Genomic DNA, 22974 nt, shown 5'->3' with positions numbered 1-22974 from the left:
CCCTTATTAAACATGTCCAAGTTGTCCAACCATTGGCATACAGAGTGTAAACCTTATACAGGCGAGAAATTAAACTGACATAGAATTTATTTGTATTGTTACTTACTAAGAGGTGTTTTTAAGTTACGCTTAAAAAAAAAATATTTTCTCAGTAGCAAATGTGTACTTAAGTACTGTAAACAGTGGACACACGTGGCATTCTAGTTCATAATTATTGTAAAGTATAGAATACATTTCTATTATTTGAAATTGCCACCCTCAACGTAAAGGTTTCCCCAAACCTATCGACACGGATTTGGCTTTAGTCGTTAGTATGAAGACGCTTACGGCCCAGCCACGACACTGGTCTAAGCGCGACAGCGGTGAGCGGCAGCCATACGCGCGAATGAAAAGTCCCATCGCTGTGTTTCGCTCCAATGTATGGCCGCCGCTCGCCGCTGTCGCGCTTAGACCAGACCAATGTCGTGGCTGAGCTGTTACGCGTCGTCATCGCTGAACGCATCCGAAGAAAATAGTCCTCATCACCATCCTTGCGTTATACCGGCATTTGTCACGGCTCATGGGAGCCTGGACCCCAGCTTCGACAACTAATCCCAAAATTTGGCGTAGGCACTAGTTTTTACGAAAGCGACTGCCATCTGACCTTCCAACTCGAAGGGTAAACTAGACCTTATTGGAATTAGTCCGGTTTCCTCACGATGTTTTCCTTCACCGAAAAGCGACTGGCAAATATCAAATGACATTTCGCACATAAATACCGAAAAACTCATTGGTACGAGCCGGGGTTGACCCCGCGACTTCCGTAATGAAAGTCGCACGTACTTACCGCTAAGCTAATACCAGCGCTTCATAGAAAATAGTCCTATTAGTTGAATTTGCCACCCTGAACCTTAAATTGATATCCTTATGCCGAAATAATTTCGCTCTTCAAAGTGAACTAGTCTGTACACGAGCATGGCATACCTACTTAAGTTATATTTTTCTCAAATCACAATAATGCGTTTGAACTTTGAATTGACCTATAGTTTAATTAAATGAGAATTGTATATAGCATTTTAGCTACCAATCTCGCTGGAAACCCCAGTAACACCTCCACAAAGAATCGTTTTCTTTTGTTAAGAAAATTCTTTGTTAGCCAAATAACGTTCAATCTACTGTGAAAAGCGGCAATCTAGAACATTCTCAGAGTTTTCATAGTATAGTCGTATTTAAATGTGTTGTTTGACGTCATAAGAACACATTAATAATATAACAATAGGTGCCTAATGTAGGACCTGCTGTTTATTTTTGTTTATTTAATAAATGTTAATGACCTGCTAGTAGGTACATTTTGTCCGTACGAAAAACTTTTACACGTAATTTACTCACCAAGAAACCCTGTCTAATATTAAATATATGGGTTGAAGTGGGGTTGAATGAACGCGATATCGACAGCCTGCCTAGGCGTCCCTACAATACATCTAAGTAGGTATATTTATATTTAGTTTGACGTTTATAGTCAGTATTTTGATCGTGTTGGCGTGGTGAAACTATTTTTCCCCTCACTAGTCGGAAACACGTGTTTTGTCCTTTAATACCAGCGGGTAAGAACGCATTTTATCCACTAGTTGGAAAAGTAATTTGACCTTGAATAAAGCCAAATTAACTGATTTAAAATTGATAAAAGTAGGTGAATCTAGTAATAAAGATGATTTACCACCTGTGGCACTACTGGAATCAGTGATAAACGCATTTTTTGCGTTGTAGTTTCCTCGCTATAGTGTAACACAAAACTTGGTGTGTTTTGTGTTACACTCGGGTGTAGATGTAAATACTTCTCGTGTGTTAAAAAACTCGCAAGTTCAGGATTCTATTCACGAACCACTCGCTTGCACACTCAGCGTTAAAATACAACTTTGCCCCCTTGTATAACAAATAACTAATGTGTTTCACTAGGTGGCAAAGTTTGTTTACCTAACCTTCGTACCTAAACCTCGCAACGCTCGAATGTATTTTGAAGTTTCCACTTTTTGAACCACTCGCTACGCTCGCTGTTCACTCGTGCAGTTAAACAACAACTTTGCCCCCTTGTAAAATAAATAACTATTTATAAACTGAAATAGATACCATACACTAAAGAAAAAGCGGGTCGGGGTGGTGTAGCGGTCGAACACGTCAGCCGCGATAGCTGGAGACCCGGGTTCGATTCCCGGCTTCGCCATCAGTGGGCTTGATCGCTTTTTCTTTAGTGTATGGTATCTATTTCAGTTTATAATTTATATATAGTAGTGTTACTACTTAAAAAACAAATCAAAAAAAATAAATATTTAATAAAATAATTTGATTTGTTCCCTACATCGAAATAACTATTTAATTAGAATTGACCTCCCAAATACAAGACTAATCCACTTAACATTTGAATAAATTATCTCCCCACCGAAGGAGTGACTTCCGTTTCCGAGTAGGTAAACAATGACTGTGCTCTCCACATTCATATTTTATCCCTCTTGACATATGTGCCGTCACCACGAGATGTTATCCAATTATCGCGAGGAGACTGCTTAGCAGACAAAAGGAGCCACAGGTATCATAATTCAGGGGTTTATTTTCTGTCACGTCTGTACTCTGTACTAGTTGGGTGCATCGGCGGTTCGGTATAATGGACTTGAATACAGGATGTTTGGTAACCGGATGAAACGCCGAAAGTAGGTGATTTATTTATATATCGTATGGCTTACACGTTGTTCTCTACTTAAATTTTTAAAAAACTAGACTTAAGATATTAAACGGCATTTGTCGAAAGTGTCTTAAGATCAGCCCTTTTTCTGCTAAATTTGTTAATGGGGCACTCGAAGGGATAGGTTAGGTGATAGTCTTGGTCATTTAGAACATTCTTAGCTATACATGTCATTGACAAATTTTATAAGTTTTTAAATTAAATTTTAAAGATTTCCCAGTGAAATCTTCAAATTTTAAGACTATATTAATAATAAAAAGCACTTTTGTTACTATAGGTAGCGTTTTTTGTTCTAGGCGTTTTACTCGGTTACCAAACATCCTGTATAGTTTATGAAACAGAGCTATGGAAACGGATTATATACCTATTATTATTGCAGGGATTATGGATTTGTAAAATTCATTTTCAGTACAGATGGTGTTTTTTTTACGCACTAGTGCGAGAAGTGGTTCATTATATGCCAGGTCGAAACTTCGGAGGCTCATCTGTACTGAAAAACGTCGTACGATACACGTGCAAAAAGGAATTTCGTAACTCGTGTTGATTTAAAACACTCCCTTCGGTCGTGTTTTAATTTATCGCCACTCGTTTCGAACTTCCTTTTTTACGCACTTGTATCGTAATGTACTATTTTCTACTCCCGAATTGTTATTCGTCATTTACAGGGTCGAGCATAGATCGTTAAAACCCTACATAAAAGATGCCCGCCCCCGCCCGGCGTCCCGTGCACCCGCGCATACGATATAGCTCTTAAAGTATTGTTAGGTAGCCTTTAAGGGATATAAAAATACTCGTGGCGTCTTAATAACAATTTTCGGCTTCGCCTCAAATTGTTACCCACGCCACTCGTCTTTTTTGACCTCCTTTAAACGCCTGTTGCATAAAATACTATTATATGTCCTCCGGAAAGCGTCAAATTCAGGAAAGGAAAGTTCAGGCCGCTGCGCTAAACGAAGTTCCCGCTTCCTGGCTCCCTCGTCAAATATAAAATGGCACTGAAGCTTGAACAATTCCATGTGCTCTGCCTACCCCTTTTGGGAATAGGTGTGTTTTTTATGTATGGCCGGAGAAAATTCGCCGAAGTCTACCCCTTTCAATTCCTACCTAAACTACTTTCTATTTCGGCCTTCTTTCATCCATTTTTTCGACGTGTCCAAAGTATCCTTACATATTTTATGTATTTCACTTAACAATCCCACAACAATTTGTAGAGAAAATTGACATTCCATGGGTTGGGAAATAGTGACCTATTTCAAATAGTCGGCCGTCCCTTTTATGTCCGACATTTCTTTTATTTGCTCTAACAATTACATGACATTTATTTGATTGGTTTTGACATAATGCTCGATTTTGTAACAGCTTTGTGGCCTATATCACCGTTTTATTAAGATTTTCTTCGTATATATATATTAGCCCGTTATAGTGTCCCACTACTGGGCAAAGCCTCTCCCCTTGATTTCCACAACTCCCTCTGGTGTGCTTTTTCCGGCCAGTCACTAGGCTTGTGTCGTTCACAAACTATGAACTGTTAGGAATAAAATCCCATCAATGACCGAAATGAACTGAATTTTCCAGGCTCTGAGATTCGGTCTTTGCTCATTTAGTTCAGTATAGGATCGGCGAGCGCGAGCGGTTTGGATCGAGTACGAGTGTGTGACTGCGCCGACCGAGAGCGAGAGCTAATTAGCAGAGCAACAAAAAACGTCAAGTTTTCATATTAAACTTCGGTTACTATTCGTATCATTTTGACACTATTCGATCCCATTCGTTCTGATCTTTCCGACCGCAGTGGTCGCTGGTCTGGCTGAACTAAATGAGCAAAAGACCTAAAAGAGCGAACAAGTTCGTGGGAGCGATTGAACGAGATCGGAGCGCTCCGAATGCTCCGATCAACGAACGAAACGGCACAAGCCTACCAGTCACTCATAAAATTGTCCAAGTTGTCCCGCCATCTTCGCCCAGGCCTGTCACGTCCCCGCTTCTTTGTCGGCATGCACTTGGTGGTTATATTAGCCCACCTATCCTGATGTATGCGGCAAACGTGGCCTGCCCAGTCCCACTTCAGCCTGGCGGTCTTTTCCCCTACGTCAGCTATGGGGTACGTATCACAATGTCTAAAATTAAAAAACCTAACGTTAAATGATCTACGTTCAAAATACCTAAAATCAAAATACCTAATGATTTTAAATACCTAAGCAAGTTACACCTACGCACGAATTACCGAAATTTAAAATACCTATTGGACTAAATTTGTACCTAATGTTTGAAATACCAAAAACTATGTCACCTAAATTTTATACACCAACATTTGAAATACCCTATGGTCAAAATACCTAAAATGATTAACCGGTCAAAATACCGAAGTAGTAGGGTAGGTTTTTTTTTTTTTTTTTTTTTTTTTCCAGAGGTGGAGGTAATCCTCATTGGATACTGCCAACCCGGTATCCTGGCAGTATGCCCGACTCAGCTGGGCGTGCTCCAGCCGCCTACGGACTAAAGCCCTCCACCCTGTTCAGTGTAATGTTTTCGGAAACTCGGCGCTATCGGTATACACGTTGTTTCCGGGTGTGTGATTGTGTAGTCCGGGATATAGTGTTTGTGTATTGTGAATGTGGAGTGTAAAGTGTGTGTTTGGAGTTTGTTTGTCGAAAGTTTGTTGACTTGTGTAAGGTAATCGTAGATGCCATTGAATTTTATGTGCCATTAAAAGATTTTAAGTTTTTAACTATGTGTTCTATTAAATCGTGGAAACATTCTGTACTTGATTCTTTAGTGAGTATGGCGTGTAAGTTATTTGGGTCAATATTTAGGTTTTGGCAAGTCATTATTAAATTATGTCGTTTTGGAGAGAATCTGGGGCAGTTGTAGATCAAATGGTCTATTGTTTGTGGGATGTCTGAATTTGGATCGCATGGACATTTATTGTCAGTGATTATTTTAAATCTGTATAGATACGTTTTGTGATAGCCGTGATTACTTAAAAATTGAGTTATAGCAAAGGTAAGAGTCGTTTTTTCTATGTACTTCATGAGGTCGTCATAGGTGGGAAATAGTGTTTTAGTGTAATGGCAGTTGTTCGGGTGGTTATAATAGTCTTTCCTGTCGTTCTGGAGGTCTGATTTCAATTGGTGTTTAATATGACTAATTGGTATTCGTATGTAGTCCGGGGCACGGTGTAGTTTAGTGGCAGCCTTTGCTGCGACGTCCGCTAGCTCATTCCCTCGGATGCCGCAATGAGCCTTGGTCCAAAATAGTTCTACATTTGTTTGAAGTTTTTCTCTGTCAATCAAAGTTTGTATTCCGTTAGTAAGATGGTTGTAACTGCTTGGGTTTGATATTTCAGTGAGTCCCGATTTGCTATCTGAAAATACAAGAATTTTGCGTGGACGAACTTGTTCGCCAAACACAAATCTTAGTCCTTCTCGTATAGCCAGTAATTCGGCTTGGAATACCGAACAGCAGTCGTGCAGCTTCAGTTTCTTAACGATCGGCTGATGGTTGGGCTTTTCTATAACAAAAGCTGCTCCGACTTTTCCATCGACTTTGCTTCCATCTGTGTACATGTGCCAAGTGTTGGTAGTTTGTTCGTTTGCTAAAATATCGTCCAGCTCTTGCTGATTATTAATAGGTGTATATTTGATTGTACGTCTATGGGCTGGGTGAAGCAGAGATGCCGGTGGTGCGGGGGATTCCACAGGTAGATCATTCGGGAGTAAGGTAGAGCATCTGGTGATGCGTGTTGACTCTACTTCCGCCGCATAGCGCACAATGGAAGGTAAGGGTGTTAGTTTGGCTAGTGTGATGGAAAGTGGTGTATTAAGTGTTTTAAAACCGCGGATACATTTAATAGCAAAGAGTCTCTGTAATGAGAGTAATTTTACATTGACTTTTTTATACTTCAGGGCGTCAATCCATACGGATGCAGCATACGTAAGTATCGGCTCCACTACGTGTTCGAATATGGTTCTAATGTTACCAGGATGGACACCCCATGTCGGCCTAATGAATTGCTGTAGTTTATAGTAAAGTTTTTTGGACTTCTCTATTGTTTTAAAAATGTGTTCTATAAATGTCTGTTTGGTGTCAATAGTCACTCCAAGATATTTGAATGATTTGGAAAATTCTACGAGGTTTCCATCCATGTATATTCGTGCTTGTTTTGCTCTGGGGACGAATGCAAGAAGTTTCGTTTTGTCGTGGCCAAACGACAGCTTGACTCCGTTTCCCCATTCCATAATTTGTGTTAGTGCAGAGTTGGTTTTTTGTTCTAAATCTGGGACGTTTTTGGAGCTGCATATCAAAAGAATGTCATCGGCATATGCCTGTATGTGACAGCCTTCAGGCATGGGCATATCAAGCACTTCGTCAAGGATAAGATTCCAAAGGACAGGGCCGGCAACAGATCCCTGGATGCAGCCCCTGGATGTTGGTTTTTTAGCTGTACAGTCTGCAAAGGCGAGCATTACGCTCCTATCAGTGAGGTAATTGCGCAGAATTTGATAAATGTTTTTGGGGCAATGTATGTATTTGAGACGCTTGAAAATGGATGGCCACCAGGCGTTGTCAAAGGCAGCCTTAATATCTAGTGATACAGCAATAACGAGTTCTTTTTTGTCCTTGGCGTTATTGATAACATCTAGCGCATGGTGGATGGCATTTGTAGTGGAAGTTTGCAGTCTGAATCCGAACTGTCGGTGGATTATTTGATTGTGGTTGTGCATATGATAAACTAGTCTGTTTATAATAAGTTTTTCCAATAGCTTACCGAAAACTTTAACTAAACCAATGGGTCGGTATGCGGAGCTTTTGGTGTAGTCTAGTTTGCCTGGTTTAGGTATAATTTTGGTCGTGGTAACCTTCCAACACTCCGGGAAGTATTTAAGCTCAAGGCACCGATTCATTGTGGCTCTGATAATCTCAGGGTAGTGTATTGTGACCTGAAGACAAATGTCAGCGGTAAGATGGTCATGGCCCGGAGCTTTCTTATGATTGATAGTTTTTAGGGTCTCGAGTATTTCAGTGTCTGTGAAGGGGGGTTCGTCAGGTGTATCAGGAGGAGTATGCATCTCATTCCTGAGATTGCGTTGGTTTATCGTATCAGACTCAGCATTGTCGTCGGGGTAAAAGGAGTTCAGGAGAGCTTTAGCTGTATCTAGGCTGCTCTTCGTGTGTGTTCCATCTGGCATAGCCAGGGTGGCAGGTGGTTGTGCCAGTGGTCGAGTTCCGATCAGGCGGTTGGTGACTGCCCACACGTCCTCTTTGCCTTGTCTTTGACAAAATTCTTTGAACTTATTAATCGATTCTTGACGGCATGCGTCAGAGTAACTTTTTCTGAGCTCATCTCTTTCTTTGAGGATATCATTGAGAGGGAGATTCTGTCGCACTGCTTTCCTCAGTTTGTGATGATTCTGGATGACCTGTTTCTTTTTGTTCTCGAGATCCTTAGTCCACCACGGTGGTCGGGTAGGGGGACCTTTCGATCGTGGGAGCAATTCGTCGCAAATTTTTATTATTCCCTCGGTCACGTGGGTAATTTCAGCATCTAACTGGTCTTCTGTGCATGACATTATGTGCTCCACCGAGGGGATTACAGGGCTTAGTTTAGTTTTGAACTCATCAGCCATTTCCTCCCAATTGACCCTGGATGTATCGTAGCGGAATGTCGATAGTTTAGCTTTATTTTTAAACAGAGCAGACTTATGAGGTGCTGTAGATACAGTGAAAGTTATGGCGTGATGGTCAGAGGACGGGCAGATGTTAGTATCAACTTTCCAGTCAAGAACTTTAATTGCACGGTGTCCGTGAGGCGGTTGGCTCTTTAGCAAGGTGAGGTCTATTATTGATACACGCGGTCCGCTTGCAGTGATGACTTCAAACGTAGGGTTGGAGCCAGTGTTGCAGACAGTCAAATCATTGATTATGACCATGTCTGAGACTACGTTCCCTCTAGCGTTATTTTTGGGGCAGTTCCAAAGACTATGCCACCCGTTAAAGTCTCCCGCGATAATGTGTGTAGAATCAGCTGTTTCCCTCAGGAATGCTTCTAATCCCTTTAAGGTATCATTTGCGTCGTTTATCGGCTCGACGTATATAGAGGTTAGGTACATTTTCTTCCCCGATTGCTCCGTCAATTGCACTATGCACAGGTTAGGATTTGAGAATTGTGTGACCCCTAGGGTGGAGATAAAATTGTTCCCAATGCATATAGCCGCTCGGGTCGGACGATCAGGGAGTGCGAATTGATATGTGGTGAATCCAGGTGGTGCTTTCATTTGCTTTGTGGTTGACTGGACATATGGCTCAGATATGAATGCAAAATCAATGTTGGCATTTTTGTCATTAAGGGCGACAACTGTTTCTAGATAGGCGTTCCTGCCCCGACCTTGATTAATCTGCAGGCAATTGTGTCGGTGAATATTTAATATGCTGTTTTTCTGTCCCGTTGGCTGGCCTTTAGCAGTACCGTGTAGTTGTGCGGGCTATACGATCCCACTTTTGCCAATCGGGGCAGGAGTGACTATATGCTGGGTGATTGTGTGGCTGGCCTGACCTTAAGCAATTGGTGCAACGCGGCGTAGTTTCTTCCCTAGGGCAGGTCTTGGAGCTATGACTGCCAGTACAAAAACCGCACACAGATGTGTTAGTTCATACCGATGCTCTGTGTCCATACCCCATGCAATTGTAGCACTGAAGTATGGGAGACTGGTCGGACGCCACAAGGCATTGGTACCCTATTTTTAACTTTTGGTGTACCACTTTACTCCAGACTTCTGGGCTGACCTCGATTATCGCGTTCTTGACTGCACTGTTGCGACCGTTAACAGCTCTGATAAATTTGACGTGAATATCCGAGTCCTTTACATCAGCTAGCATCCTGGCGTTCTGTTTTATTATTGCCTCCTCGATTTTGTTCGAGGCGTATTCGGGTATAATACCGTTCACCCTAATAGTCGGGTTGCGTAAGCGTGGGACCTCTACCGAAATTTTTCCGGTTTGTGCCTTAATAGCTGCGCTTAATTTTTCCCTCTCCTCCTTTGAGTCACAGCGAACCACCACTTTATTATTTTTAGTTTCGCGTATATTAGATATACCTACACCTAGTCCAACAACATTCACTTGGTCCTTGACCATACGTAGGACATCCTTTGCATCGTCTCTCGGATCTATTGATTCGAGTATTATGGCATAGTTGGTGGCAGGTTGTGCTGCCGGTCGTTGGGGAAGTTGGGTTCTTTCAATGCTAGTGGCAATTGCGACGTTGTTAGGTGTCACAGTGGAAGCTGCAGCATCAGCACGTGCTTTCCTCCTTGCTTTTTTGCTGAGCACAGGAGTGAAACTGCCGCCGTCGTCACTGGACTCCTCACACAGTGCCGTTTCCAAGAGAATTTTCATTTCCAGCTGTTCAACGCGGATGCTTGCCAGTTGCGCCTGCAAGTCATTAATAATGCTATCGTCGATTGCCGGCGGGGTATTAACCAGGTCTATGATTTGTGTTTTTGGTGAGGCAATCCTTTCAGTAGCGACGGTCTCTAGTTCTATTATGAAACGTTCCGTTTCCTCTCTGATATTGTCAGCGCATGCTATCACTGCTTCTTTATTCTCGCGCTTGGCGCTTTTATCTACTGGGAGCCGGTTCTTGATTTCATCGACGTGTCTGCAAATAGTTTTCAGGAATCGCTCAGAGCGACTGGTTATGGCCGGAGAGCCTGGTATGTCATCACTCATGAAAAGCCGTTCCATGTCTCCAGAACTCATTAAATCAGCATGCTCCGCGAACTCTACTTGTTCTCTCTGTTTTTCCGTATCCATGGCGGGTTCATCAGTCGAAGGCGTTTTATTAAGAACCATTCTTTCGTCGAGGACGATGGGTTCAGGCTCTGTCTTCCCACGGATGTTGCTGTTGTTGGGACTCAATGCCTTTTCTGGGACTATGCTTGCCCAGGTCTTCATTAGTTTCGCCGGAGTTCCAGGTGGTGAGTGAAATACCCCACTCATTTTAATGAGATCTAGACTGTGTGAATTCAACTGCATATAAAAAGAAAAGGAAAGGGTACAGGGTTCGCCACTTCCTACGCGGGCCCAGAACTGTAGGGGACAGCAAAGACGGCGCATTCCACTACGACTACTAGACTTCGTTCGCTGGAATGTTCCCGATACCCGTGGCTCCGTCACGCGTTCGGGGATTTGCACATAGGCAAACGCCGTTTATGCCTGTTCAATTTCCCGTCATTAAAATAACGCGGGAAACCAAACAAGCGCCACATCCAGTAACACCTGAGCGGTGATTTTCGCCACGTACTTGGGGTCGAGGCCAGCGACGAATTACACCAAGATCCCCGAATCGACACGCACCATAGGTCAGAGACATATGGGTGACGTTAGACGGGGCACATGGTCTTTGCTGCCGAACCTCTTAGCACTTCCGTGGTTACTCATACACATCGAGGATGCACTGATGCCTTGCCCTAACCTAATGACGACACACTTAAGGCTAACTTTTTTTGCACCGTAGACCTCCTCCACACCAAATCACGGATCGACTCTTTGTTGCCATGGGGGGGTGGTTATCCCCATGCTGGAGTTGGTTTATGCCCACTGAAGGGACTAACGAAACCGGCCGACTCCAGAAGGAGGATCCATGAGATGATGCAGAGCAGTTATATACGGCCCCGGTCAGAACCGAGTATTTTTTTTTTTTTTTTTTTTCGTTCTTCGTTCCCAAGTCGCAGGAGGGCAAATGCCCCTGCCCCGCATCTAAACCCGACACGGCACAAGGCCCACGCAGGAGTAAACTCTACTGCTCCCTCTGTGATCGGTAGTTCGCAGAGGGAGAATAGCGAAAGCGCAACAGAGCTGCTTCCGCGAGCGTAAAAGAGGGTATATATATTGAACAAAGTTTAATTATTTTCTGTCAGCCATTATAGATTGCACAATGATGGGATATTCATTCATACGTAAATATGTCTAAACAAAGTACTTATTAATGTATTTAAAACTCAAAAAGGTGGTTACAAAGTTTACGTGGGTGGTTTTGCGTATGCGAAAAGTCGTGAACACAAGGACACTATATTGATGTTGCAGTTCTAACCTAACCTAACCGACATTCGTGCATTCTTAACAAAATATTGTATTTTTTGAGATCGCAGTTCTAACCTAACCTAACCTAACCGACTCTCCTGACTGCATTTAGTATTAGTGGTTATTCTGATTTTAAGAAATATGCCAAATACAATTATGAAAATCAATTTAATCATAAAAAGCAATCGGCGTAAAAAGTATTATGCTAACTTATTTTCGGACAAAGTAATATTAGTATTATTTTAGACTATGCCAAATAAGTTTTCTGCCAAATTAACATTCGTCGAAAATCGATTATTCGAAGTCTGTTATGCGAAAATCGTTTCGGCCAATTAAAGGTATACCAAATAGAGGTAACCAGATTGGTTTAAATTCTATATTAGAGTAGGTTTAGGTTAGGTTAGAACTCCGACGTCTCCGACCTTACACAACAACGAACGGCTTTTAAAGTAGGTTTAGGTTAGGTTAGAACTGTGATCACACACAAAAACAAACAGTTTACAGAGTAGGTTTAGGTTTGGTTAGAACTGTGACCACACACAAAAACAAACAGTTTACAGAGTAGGTTTAGGTTAGGTTAGAAGTGCGATCACACAGAAAAGAACGGCTTACTGAGTAAGTTTAGGTTAGATTAGAACTGCGACCCTCCACATCAACGCACGACCTTTAAAATAGGTTTAGGTTAGGTTAGAAGAAGGTGAGGTTAGTAAAGTTGTGACCAAACATAAAAACAAATAATTTACAAATTGTACAATTTTAGAAAAATTAACAATTGAAATAGGTATACAAAATTGAAATAATATTATGCGTAATAAATTTTATTTAATGTAAAACAAAATGAAATGAAAAAAACACGACAAAACAAAATACCACGATATAAAGTATACTCGGAATAAGTTATCTACGAAGTAAAAGTCCACGGTTTAATTTAACTTGTATCGATCATTTTACGATATGAACTGTCGATGAAATGAAAATGAAAAAAAAATGAAAATGAAATATTTATTTTTCAAGTAGGCATAAATTACAATGCGCATATGAACGTCAAATAAAGCTACGCCGGCTCTAACCCTACGCCTCAGCCTCGAGAAGATTTAAGTACCCCCTCAGTTAAGAGGGGGGTATCCACTATGGGACCGGCAAGAAACACGGCGGGCAACTTCTTTTCAAAACATTACATCTTATAATTAACATGCATTCAATAATAAGATACAATTTAACATGCAAAAGTATTCATCAAAGAATATGAACAGACTAGGTACTCTATGGAAATTAATTTCAATAAATTATATTATTGCTTAATAATATGTCGTTCTTCTTCAGAGAAAACATATCAAATTGTCACAGAAGAAAAAGATAATATGAATCTCAATGTCATTAAATATGTAATTTACACAACATAAAATATAAAATATTTGATGTGCTTTCTTATCTGAACTGTGTCCTCTGCACATAATACAATTATTTTAATTGCTATTCGTCGTGGAATTATTTGAAAGGTTGTCTTTGAAATAATATTCGATTAATTGTCTGTCGACGATTCAAGGGTAAACCGGTTATTTAAGCCCCATTTATTAGACATTTTTGCTTTTCGGATTTAATCATTAGGTACTTATTTCGATTTTAGGTATTTTGAACGTAGGTCATTTAACGTTAGTTTTTTTAATTTTAGGTATTTTGAACGTAGGTCATTTAACGTTAGTTTTTTTTAATTTTAGGTATTTTGAACGTAGGTCATTTAACGTTAGTTTTTTTATTTTAGACGTTATAATATGCACCTTTTTAAACTTTATGTATTTTGTATTTCGGTCGAAACACCATTATGTATTTTGATTTTAGGTATTTTGAACGTAGGTCATTTAACGTTAAGTTTTTTAACTTTAGACATTGTGATACGTACCCCAGCTATGCGAGTTTTTGAGCGCAGCGTGGTGTTTCTGATGCGGTCCATCCTTATCCTTCGTATATTATTTATATTTAATTTTATGTCACACCTCCTACACCTCCCGAGCTTTTTAAAGTGGGTGTGGCTAATAGTTATAAAAGTCACTTCTGCATAATGATAGGCATTAAAGCACGATTGTTGTTTATAATAAGATAATATAACACGAGTTCTTAAATCTAACCACTGACGACTGAGTAGATTAAATATAGAAATATATAGAGACGTATATATAGAGACCCCGGCTCGCACCAATGAGTTTTTCGGAACTTATGTGCGAAATTTCATTTGATATTTGCCAATCGCTTATCGGTGAAGGAAAACATCGTGAGGAAACCGGACTAATTCCAATAAGGTCTAGTTTACCCTTCGGGTTGGAAGGTCAGATGGCAGTCGCTTTCGTAAAACTAGTGCCTACGCCAAATCTTGGGATTAGTTGTCAAAGCGGACCCCAGGCTCCCATGAGCCGTGGCAAATGCCGGGATAACGCAAGGAGGATGATGATGATGAGAGACGTATATATATCGTGGGCCTGAATAACCCGAAAGATTTTAACCAGGTACTTTTGATGTAAAAACTAACAAAAAATATTATATGACTAGTAATTTTTAAAGAAAAAAAAAATTTTTTTGGCTTTTTTTTGTGTTTTTTTTACTAATTTTGAATGCATTTTCACATAAAAAGTAAATGTTAATCATAATACTGGCACTTAAAATGAGTTTCAACGTTTTTTTTTTCTTAAAATCTCTTTTTTGAAAGGTTTTACTTCTCACTGTTTCTTAAACAAGAGAACATTGTTTGTTACATTTTTTGGCAATTTTTGTTTTGGACGAAACGTACAAATATAGAAAGCTTCCAGCTAAATTAAACTTTGTTTTCGACCTGCGTTGCGGATATAAAATTACTACACCTTACAAAACAAAGTCCCACGCCGCGTATGTCTGTGTGTGTTATGTGTGATCGCGATAAACAGAGTGATTCACAAATAAATACAGTGATTTTTGAAGAAGCTTAAGGTATATGTTATATGTTAAAGTATTTTTGTTTTGATTGAAATATGATATGTGCTGATAAAGTCTGTAAATCACGCTGACTAAGAGCTTCAATCTAAAACACCCACACTGATTGAGATATAACAAAGCAATGTATGGTGGGCCTTTTATCTGTTATAGAAGGCTACAAAAAAGTCCACAAAATACCATATGTCTATTTTTACGGATACACACTTTTACTGATGTGCCGACGGAAAGTTTCCAAATTTCTGAAATTTCCACATAGGAAAACTTCGGAAACTTTCCATTTTTATGGATAATTGTATGGATGGAAACTTTCCATTTCATAAATTTAAATTCCCTTTATTTTTCGTGAAACTTTCGTGAATTTTTCATGAAATTTAAGATTTTTTTTGGAAAGTTTCCGCAACTTGCACATCACACTTTAACCTCATTATATTGACCTTATATCACTCCTTTCACTGCGGATTATTACCGTAATTTGGGGTGAGTAGGGCCAAGACTGACTTTCAAACGTCGATAAAAGTTTTGTTTACATGTACACTGAGAGTTTGCATTGTGAATTTAACAAGTTCGACTTGTTGCTGGTTTATCCGTTTGAAACAAAAGTATTTTAGTAAACGGAATAAATTACAATATTGATAATACAAGTCGAATTTATACGAACAACAAGATCAAACTTGTTAAAAGATATTTGATTGAATCAGCCAAACATATGTCTAAAATAATATGTATCATGTTGCTTTTATAAAATCGACTTGTTGATTCAAATATTTTTTTGATTCAAATGACAAGTAACTTGTAGAATGTGCTAGTTACACTTAACAAAATCTAACTCGTTGTTTGAACCAAAGAGCACCTAGGCGCTATTTTAACCAAAAAACTTGTTGAACGGACATGAAAACTGGTTGTTTTTTAAAGTCTTCCGGCGGAGTGAATTTTAGTTTGTCTTCGAATAACTGTCGTTTCATTACGTATTTTTTAACATAATCGCAAAATAATACGTGGTTTCGAGACCCAACTACCCCCGCTAACCCTACTCACCCCATATTACGATATAGACCCTCAATAAAAGTCTAAAAACACAGTCCACATCCACGTCCTTCCAATATTCACGTGTACAATACAAACTCACTTTATTTTCAATTATAAACCACATACAGTAGACAAAGAGACTTTCCGTTATACAGCTTTTGTTACCTACAGTGAATAATTTATCATGCTGGCTATCAAAGGAAAATGAGAGGCGTGGATATGACAACAGAGCCATAGAACAGAACTGAAATGAATACATTCCCAAATTTTCTATAACACTAGCCGAAGTGACAATTGTGGCAATCGTGTTTCGATTTCTGACTCTGCCTTACACAACATTGACAATTGTCGACCTTCAGAGTGGCACTTCGCCGTTCATTGCCTGTTCAAAAAGAAAATATCGACGCTGAGTAACAATGTTACTTATCAACCCAGAAATAGGCACAGAATTCCGATTCAAACTTTCACGATTTTTACACATATTTAAACCGAAACCGAACCGAATATCGTGAGTGTTGTGTGTCGACAAGGTGACATCCCTAGTGCACAAACTGTTCAAGTGGGTAGTCAGGACCAAGTGCGGGTAGTTCGAAAAACTCGTACAGCTAGCAGATGTTGATGTCAACTTCAGCCAGTCTGATCCGAGACCACGGGGACAATGCCGTCCTTGAAACGTCGGAGGTTAGTGTTTAAAACATAGTAAATACGCGATTAAGTCCCGTTTGCAATTTCAAATAGGCACAGAATTGTCAGTGTCAAGTGTCAATGTCACTGTGGTGGACACCACACGACACGTGACATAATCTGTGACGCCACTTAGCGATCGGAACGCAGTCTGGCTTTGTCGCACCGCTACCACAGTATAATAGAGTACTATCGTACAGTAGAGTGTGGCTAATGAAATATTGCCCCAACTTTTGGCGGAAAATTCAAAAAATCTAGGGCACGTCACATTTGGTATAGTAGGAGATATAGTTTTGATACTAGAAAATATTTTTGTTTTCTGTGCACACTTATATTGAAAATCAATAGAAATTGCTAATATATGTACAGAAATTTGACAAAATCTGTTAGCATTTGACGTATTAACCTAAAAGTTTGACGATGGTTATTGGCATTTAAATATTAATAATTAACGTGTATTACAAGTATGGATGAAAAAATTAAAAGTGCCTGTTAGTATGTCTTACCACAGTTTAAATTAGACTACTATGCCAAATTTCAACTCCAACTTACAACATTTGCATTTGCTTGTTTGCTCACAGGCAAGACAGAGGCCGAAAGATGTGAAGTCTCCAACCCGCATTGGGCTAGCGTGGAGACTATATAGCCCGAGCCCTCTCAGACATGAGAGGAGGCCTGTGCCCAGCAGTGGAACGTATATAGGCTAAATTATATATTATTATTTATTTTATTTTTTATATTTTTATATCTAATTACTACTGACCAGTCACTTCACTGATTTCTTCTAAATATTGGTTTTTCGTAAGTAAGTCGTTACGTTCCAATATTTTTATTTTATTAATGCTTTCCAGAGCTTCGAGTTTCTCCTTGTCTTTACACTCTTTTCCTGTTTATGAAATTTAAGTTTTATTATATTCACATACTTAATCAAAGTTATAGGCAAATGTTAGAAGTAGTACTTAAAGTATCAAAATATTAATAGAGCACCAACCTACTATATTGTTTACGACTTGTAAACATTGCAGTTTTTCATTATATGCCGCTTCACGTCGACTTCGCTCTTGGTTGTAATTATTTATTAGCTTAAACAGCAAATTGCAGACCTCGCTTGGTATCGTCATTGTTATAATATTTAAGATTTACCCTTAATAACCCGCGAACAATTTGAATAAGTGACATAAATTGACAGCAGACTTTTAGCCTTTTTTTTAAACCATAGACAATTGGTGATACCACAAGGAAATATCTGTCAACAATATTTGGCTAGCCAGACTCTATGGCCTCTCAAGCCCCCGCTAAAAGTGCCTCACCCGCTCTCGATTAACTCACAGTTACCGCCTGTCAAAAACGCGAACAGTCGACCTGTCATATCTCACTCATACAAGCATGGTACGCGTTCGCCTACACGAGCTTAGACTGTGTGCGTCGGAACGCGCCTCTTTCATATATTTGATAGCCATTGTCCGAGGTGTGCCGCTACAGAAGAACGGTATAGCTATGATAACGATATAAGATAAGAGTAAGGGATTGTGACGTTGGCTAGTACCCTGTCCCTTTAGATTAGTATATAGAGTCTAGGAAAGGTCAGCCGCCATGTTTCCTGGAGCTTGTGAATTATTATAGCTATTTGTTTTGTAGGGCTTAAAGAGGCGTTGTGACAGAAAGGGTTTGGGATTCTTCGATGAACGTATTAAATAAGATTGATGGAAATAAAATAGTGTTTGACAATTTTATTATAAATAACGAGTACATGTCTAAGTTGGTCTTTTATTCGGACGCATATATCACAAAATCTAAAGCTCTTAATTAATACATACATACATATATATAATCACGCCTGTGTCCCATGAAGGGGTAGGCAGAGCACATGAAACTACTCGTTTCAGTGCCACTCTTGGCAAATAAGGGGTTGAAAGAAACCGAAACTGTGACATTGCAGTGACAGGTTGCCAGCCTCTCGCCTACGACGCCACAATTTAACCCATATCCCACAGTCGCCTTCTACGACACCCACGGGAAGAAATGGGGTGGTGAAATTCTTAACCCGTCACCACACAGGCAAAATTCTTATCAAAAAAAGCAAAAGCCAAAAAGGCAAAAGTCTTAATTAATTATTACTTATTTATTACCTTTTGCTCCAATAGCTACCTCTCTATAATTCAGTGTGCGTAGCCAAATGCACAAACATTCACGATACTGTTTCGTAGCTATCTATCTCTATCGCTCTTGATTATTAGCGCGACAGAGCTAGACTACATTTAATGTCGGCCTTTGGCGTCGACGATTGCCATTCGGCCACGCCGACATGGTGTTTTATATATTCGCTTAATTTTAAGGTCTTATCCTTGGCTTAACAGCGTTCGTTATGCGTGATTATGACTATTCAGTTAACATTTTCGAAGTTCAAGTATTATTCATTATGTACTTAGTACGACAAACTTAAATGTATTCGTAATCCGTCCCATGTCTTGTTTATCCCGTCCCATCTTCTACTTTTTTCCAATTTATACAATAGCATTATTCAAATAGCTGTCTTTGAAAAATACCTAATCACTGGTGTCTTGAGAATCATAAAAATGTCAATAGACCAAAGCCACCATTAAAATAAATTGAAGTAATACTTTACTTTTCGTAGTAGACGTAAAAATCAAAAGCATTGCATTTTTGTCTCGTTTATCCCCCGTCCTCACAGCAATCGAAAGCTCGGTATACAAACAGTTGAACATCAACAGTATCGAATAACCAATTTGTTTGTTGCACCAATTGTTAGAGAAACTTTGTGAGTCTATAAAATAATAAATATTTATTTTATAAATATTGGGGACACCTTACCTACACAGATCAACTTAGCCCCAAACTAAGCAAAGCTTGTACTATGGGTGCTAAGCGACAGTATTTATACTTAAATAGATAAATACATCCATACTAATATTATAAATGGGAAAGTGTGTGTGTCTGTTTGTTTGTCCGTCTTTCGCGGCGAAACGGAGTGACGAATTGACGTGAATTTTTAAGTGGAGATAGTTGAGGGGATGGAGAGTGACATAGGCTACTTTTTGTCTCTTTCTAACGCGAGCGAAGCCGCGGGCAAAAGCTAGTACTTATATACATAGAAAACATCTATGACTCAGGAACAAATATCTGTGCTTATCACACAAATAAATGCCCTTACCGGGATTCAAACCCCGGACCGCGGCTCAGCAGGCAGGGTCACTACCGACTGAGCCAGACCGGTCAGCCAACTGAGCCAGACCGGCCAGCCAAAATATTTTAAAATTAAATGCATGTTTACATTTGTCCCTCCCCCCACCTGCAACAAGACTTTGTTGAAAAATTGAAATAAGATTTAAAAAAAATTGTGCGTGGAGACGCGGACGAAGTTAAACGTTTAACGCCCACTGTTGCCAACTCGAATTTTGAAAACAACACATTACGAACGAAGTTTCACTTCTTCCGCACCTCCACGCACTATTTTATTAATTCTTCAACAAAGCAACAACAACAAAGTGTCTTCCACTCAATTATATATTTATCTCAGACCGGCCAGCCGCTGAGCCAGACCGGCCAGCCAAAATGTTCAGAAATTAAAACAGCAATAAAGTCGCAGAGACCAAATTACCTTCTAGTGCTCCCATCAATCAATCAATCAATCAATTATTTATTCGTGATAACTACAAAATACACAAGTAAGAAAACAGAAACAGCAAATAAAAGAAATTAAACATATAAGTTACCACGAAATGGTCCCGACTCAGCATAAAATGCTAACCCAAGGGTCAGCGCTGGTCTTCCATCGGGACCATTTTGTTGGTCACGAACGCAGCTGTACGACGCGGACCCGTGACATAGTGAACGCAGCGCAATGTTTATAACTAAACGCAGCGGCGAGCGCCATCTTGTCTGTCGCTAAGACGTCATACGTCATGTTACTGTTATGTCATCAGCCCACGTCGCACATAGTATGTGTGTGTCTCCCACTCAATTACATTATATTATTTATCTCAGAGTTACTCGCGCGAGCAAGACTCTTCGGCGCACTCGCTCAGAAACATCTCTGTCATATGATTTAATAAAACGTGTTGAAATTAGGACTCACAAAATTAATAATGTTTTCTACACGTGTAATCCCAAAATTCGAGGAAAGAAAACATATTGAATAATGAGAGAACAAAGGTACACTTTAATGATATAAAATTGTATGGTGTAGGGTTCTCTAAACTTTTTTTTAAATAAGGATTATTTTCGATACTTATAAGTAATGGTATTAAAAGATAGTTTCAACCCTTAGGCCTCTTTTTTCTATACCACGTCGGTGGCAAACAGGTATACGGCATATACATACATACAATCACGCCTGTATCCCATAATGGGGTAGACAGAGCACATGACACACCTCAATTATCAGTACCACTTTTGGCAATTAAGGGTCACTTGCACCACCCGCTTAACTCAAGGTTAGTGGGCTGTCAACTGTCAAATTCCATATAAAAAAGTCGGTTAGCCTCCTTTTAACCCTCCATTTTCGGTGGTGCAAGTGACCTTAAGGGATTGAAAGAAAACGAAATTGTGACATTGCAGAGACAGGTTGCCAGTTTCTCGCCAATTCAACCCATATTCCACAGTCGACTTCTACGATACCTTCGGGAAGAAACACGTAACTATATAGGTATTACAGGACATTTTTACACAGATTGACTGAATCCCACGGTAAGCTCAAGAAGGCTTGTATTGTGGGTACTCAGACAACGATATACATAATATATAAATACTTATATACATAGAAAACATCCATTACTCAGGAACAAATATCTACAAATAAATGCCCTTACCGGGATTCGAACCCAGAACCGCGGCTTAGCAGGCAGGGTCACTACCAACTACGCCAGACCGGTCGTCGGTATAAGCTGTAAATTTGATAAGTAGTTCACTTGAAAACGTACGTTCGTACGAAACGTACCTAATTATATTAAAATGTTAGATGGTAAGAAATTTAAATTTAAGTTGAAAAAGTTTCTTACGGATAATGTTTTTTATAGCCTCAAAGAATTTTTCGAAGTGCTGGAGGCAGATAGTGAAATGTATTAGATTCTAAGATGTTACAATGTATATAGTTGTTATTTATTTTTTAAGATTCTATATTGTACGTTCGTAACGAGCAACTGTTGATACTTTGTTTTTGAAATATTGAACACCTTTATGTTCACAGCTTACAATAAATAAATTACTTACTTACTTACTTCGGCTGAATAACTCGATATTTTGGTTACACAATCCAATTCGCAATCAAGAGTATCCCGACATAACACTCGTCGCTTCACGAATGAAACTTATTTTGAGTGTTGTTGAATCGCCCAATACAAGTCGGCAAAATCAATTACAATCATAGACATACAGGCTGCCATTTTTATAACAGACAATACCAATTTAACCAGGTGAGTTATCACCTCCACATCAGACTATGACGTGTCACAAAACACAAATAAAGTGTATCTTAATTTTACCCCAAATTTTAGAATAGAAAATAATAGAAAAACGTTTATTGCAGAAACCATCATACAGCACCACATACTTGAGAAGAAAAAAGAGATCTTATGAACATCTAGTGTACTTAAAACTATATTGCTTATTATTAGCATGCAACAAAAGGCTAAGCAAAAGCTGATGCTGCAGATCGAGGCCACAAATGGACTCCACTCAGCATATGCTCCAGCATATAATGCTACAGCGCTTGTCTTCCGTATTTTCATGAAATTCCGTGAAATTATGCATTATTTAATTATGCATTATTTTTGAGTATGCATTTTGCAAATTATGCATTTTGTAAATTATGCATGGCCGACCCATGCGTGACATTACCGATTACGGTTCGTTACAACCAAAATTCATAATACCATATTCCTAAAACGTCGCAAAGCCAATACATATTAGTCTTAATTATAATGTCTAAAACTTGAAATGACTTACTTCTCAAATTACTGTATTCCCAAAATGTCTAAAAGTCCAACTAACTTAAAACTAAAATTTCACGTTCTCAAAATGCCTAAAATGCAGTATTTATGAAAACTGTAACTTTTTAAAGTTTTTCATAAATAGTAAGCATTAATTAACTAAATGAATACTAAAGTTAATAATATAACACAGTAAAAGGAATATAATGCACACTGTAAATAAACCTATTCTGAAAGAAGTGTCATTTTGAATTTTGCTTATTATGAGACTAATACATTTCGGATATTGGATGTAATAGGCCAATGTTATTTTGGCATATTGATGTACTGAAAAGTGGTATTTCTGTAATTTTAGACCATTTTACCACTAATCCGTTTTACCATTGCGACATTCTAAGAACATGGTATTATAAAATTTAGTTGTAATGTAACGAACCGTAATCACATTACCTCTGTGCGGCGGCGTGTGTGAAAGATCACCTTGAAAGATTATCTTTTAATTTTAGAACAAAACGGGACTTAATCGCGTAAACACTTACATTTATATTTGGCCCGACG

At 39.2% G+C, this 22974-nt stretch overlaps 1 non-coding gene across 1 annotated transcript; it reads left to right on the top strand.

The window, feature by feature from the left end:
- The first annotated feature begins 2126 nt into the window (after positions 1–2126).
- On the top strand, positions 2127–2200 carry Trnas-cga. The gene has a single exon. It is a non-coding gene; the product is annotated as a tRNA-Ser (tRNA).
- Positions 2201–22974: the final 20774 nt, after the last annotated feature.

The sequence above is a fragment of the Leguminivora glycinivorella genome, chromosome 15, assembly GCF_023078275.1.
Source record: "Leguminivora glycinivorella isolate SPB_JAAS2020 chromosome 15, LegGlyc_1.1, whole genome shotgun sequence".
NCBI lineage: Eukaryota > Metazoa > Arthropoda > Insecta > Lepidoptera > Tortricidae > Leguminivora > Leguminivora glycinivorella.
This window is presented reverse-complemented; position numbering and strand designations above follow the sequence as displayed.